The sequence below is a fragment of the Mercurialis annua genome, linkage group LG6 (genome assembly GCF_937616625.2).
Source record: "Mercurialis annua linkage group LG6, ddMerAnnu1.2, whole genome shotgun sequence".
Classification (NCBI taxonomy): domain Eukaryota; kingdom Viridiplantae; phylum Streptophyta; class Magnoliopsida; order Malpighiales; family Euphorbiaceae; genus Mercurialis; species Mercurialis annua.
In genome coordinates this window covers 31,044,057-31,047,000 of record NC_065575.1, presented here as the reverse complement: position 1 = coordinate 31,047,000, position 2,944 = coordinate 31,044,057, and the positions used below count along the sequence as shown (strand labels likewise).

At 30.8% G+C, this 2,944-nt stretch overlaps 1 long non-coding RNA gene across 3 annotated transcripts; it reads right to left on the bottom strand.

Annotated features, from left to right (window-relative positions):
* Positions 1-552: 552 nt before the first annotated feature.
* On the bottom strand, positions 553-2,321 carry LOC126653712 (uncharacterized). 3 transcript variants are annotated; one of them, XR_008790895.1, is made up of 3 exons: positions 1,900-2,308; positions 1,511-1,794; positions 553-1,409 (listed from the first exon to the last, which is right to left on the bottom strand). It is a non-coding gene; the product is annotated as an uncharacterized LOC126653712 (long non-coding RNA). The 3 variants fall into 3 exon arrangements; XR_008790896.1 differs by having other exon boundaries at positions 2,040-2,308; XR_007632301.2 differs by having other exon boundaries at positions 1,511-2,321.
* Positions 2,322-2,944: the final 623 nt, after the last annotated feature.

Genomic DNA, 2,944 nt, shown 5'->3' with positions numbered 1-2,944 from the left:
TTGTGTGGCTTACGCATCGGCCATTTACTAACTTTTAACTGCTCGTAGTTGGCACATCAGCTACTTACTAACTCTTTACTAACCCGTAGTCTGCATACCGACTACTCGTTGACTTATAGCCTGTGCACCGACTATTTTTGTGTACTCACGATCAACTAATTGTTTGTAACTTTAAGGGTGAATCTCACAGAATTTATAGAAACCCCTTTTAAAGTCGAATTTTATCTCTAGTCTAGTTAATTTTATAATTAAGATTAATACTAACAATGACACGCTTACATAATGCTTTATCAAAACTAGTGAAAATGAAATTCCTTTTTTTTTATAGTGGCTTCATTTCTCACAAATTTCTATAAAGCAGGGGGCAAACTGTAAGCGTTCGATTTTGAGCTTAATTATAAAGTTAATTATACTATTGAATTTTAATAAACTCTGAAAACTAACTTGATATTTTTGCTATTTAATCTTTTTATTAAGTGAGTGGAATAAATTTAAAAGTGAGTAAAATAAGCTAATAAATTAAAATGCTAAACAAAACAAACAAAAATCAAATAAAAAAAAATGAATATTTATTATTAACACACAAAAAAATATAAAAATTACAAAAGTGGTATGAAAATAAATTACAGAGACAAAATTGTAAAAATAAAAACGTCAGGGACCAATCTGGCACATCGTGAGAAGTTCAGGCACCAAACTGTAAATTAGCCAATTTTGTCATGTAGTGGCACTATTTGCTACAGTGTTTATGAATAGTAGAAACACTGTAGCTCGATCAACATTAAGACCTGCCAAAAACAGTTTAAGGCCATTAATCCAAACATGTATCTAATTAAGCAATATTAGGCATAATTAATCTAATTTATCATATTTACAAAATTGCCACTGCTCAAGCCTATAAAAGAAAGGCCTCACAGCCATTGCAAGGGAGCAGGGAATATACAGAGCAATCTGCCCATACAAATCTCTTTCACCTTTTAGCTAGCTTGGTGTTCAATCTAAAAGGCTTCTCTTTGTTTTTCTTACTTCTAGATTGGGGTTCAATCTAGCAGTAACTCATTTCTTGTTTTTGCATTCCTATTCTGTTTATTTCTTTTAATTCTGAATTCACAAGCAAATATGAAATAATCTGAGTTCAAGCCTAAACAAGTAAGTATCTCTACCATTTTCTTAGCTAGTGTTTTCAACATTTATAAAATCATTTACATTGTTTTAAAATGAAAAACCAACAGCTGAGATTTTATTTTTTTTTAGAAAAATCTGGGTACATGCCTATTTCTAATCACAAAATCCCTGTTCTCATTTATAAAGAAATCAACTCAGATTGAGACTTATCTTCAAAATGTGAATCCCCTAGAGTCCATTCTTGTGGTCCTTCCTCCATTGCCCGAATGCTTCTGATACATCTGCTGCAGATACAACCAGAAGAGAGTAGTAAAATTTTCAATAAATTGTAGACCAGAAAACTCATAAATCAACCAAAAGAAACTAGATTCAGTTTCTCAATAACCTTTGGTTTCAATGAGCTTATGGAAGCATTGAACTTGCTGTTATTCCGGCGAGTCTACCGCCATCGGTTCATAATGAATCGACAGATAGATGAAACAGAAAACCACAATCCAGTCATAACCCAACAAAACCTAATTAATCAATGAACAAAATTGAAATAGTTGAGATATAAAACTTACCTTCGAGTGTCAATCTCCAAGCCCATTCTTCTGGTCTAGGTTCTTTGAGAGCAAAGGCTCAGGTTCTTCTGCTCTCATTCTCCAGCTTTATAGGAGCTCCAACACCCTGTAGATGAAATCAAATGGAGTCAGAAACCCATGAGAAACCAAAACTAGTAATTACAGAATGATAGTTCAACTAAAAATTATTTTTGAGTTTAGAATCATAAACTAGGCATATTGTAACATTCATCGTGCATGAACAAACTGAATCTAAGAAGGTTCAGTTTGCTAAAATAGCTTCAAAACAAAGCTGAAATGGTTTCCCTTGATAAATTCACGAAAAATCCCTTTAATCAACGCCATATCTACCGAGGTTCGGTCGACATAAAAGGATTCCTCACGAATTTCCAAACAGAACCAATCTGAAATTATGAGCTAGACGAAGTGGATTAGGATAACTCGAGAAACAAAAAAAAAACAGAAAATGATTAGGTTTTGGTTTAGGTTCAGTAATTGGCTGCCATGAGGAAGAAATAAGGAGTAATGGAAGAAAGGAAAAGATGGCGAGCAGTGATGCGGCTAGGTTAAACGGAATGGGGAAAGTGATTATAACCTGTGTATTTACAAAAGGGGCTAGGTCATTTTAGTGGGCTCATTTTGGGTAGTCTTTGAATCTTAATTAAATCCATGTGTTTTATAAGCCCACCATTTTATAATTATTGATAATTTAATCCATTTAGTGCATCTAATCATAAAATTGATATTTCAGCTTCTCTTTATTTTTTATAATTTTGCATCATTATGTACTATTATTTTTAATTACGTCGAACTACGTGGGCTTTGATTCCGGTATTCGGATACGTAGGCATCGGAATTTAATTTTCGATTCAAGTCTAACCTTTAATTTTATTTTATGTATCGAAATTCATATTTTCATATTTATGTATTTTTTTTTATTTTCGTAAATGATTGAATTTTATTTGGGGTTAAAGTATTATTCAATCCTTTCTAATTCAGAAACTCTAAAAAAAATTTATTTATTTTTGGATATGATTGGATAATATTCCAGTGTTTGGATATTATTTAATCTATCCCAAATTTTAATTTTTAAATTTATTTATTATTTATTTATAATAATAACTAAATAATATTTTGGTGTTCAAATATTATTTGATTAATTTACTAAATAATAAATAACATAATCCTATTATAAAAATTAACTAAATAATATTACGGTGTTCATATATTATTCAATCTATTTTAATTTTGTGAAC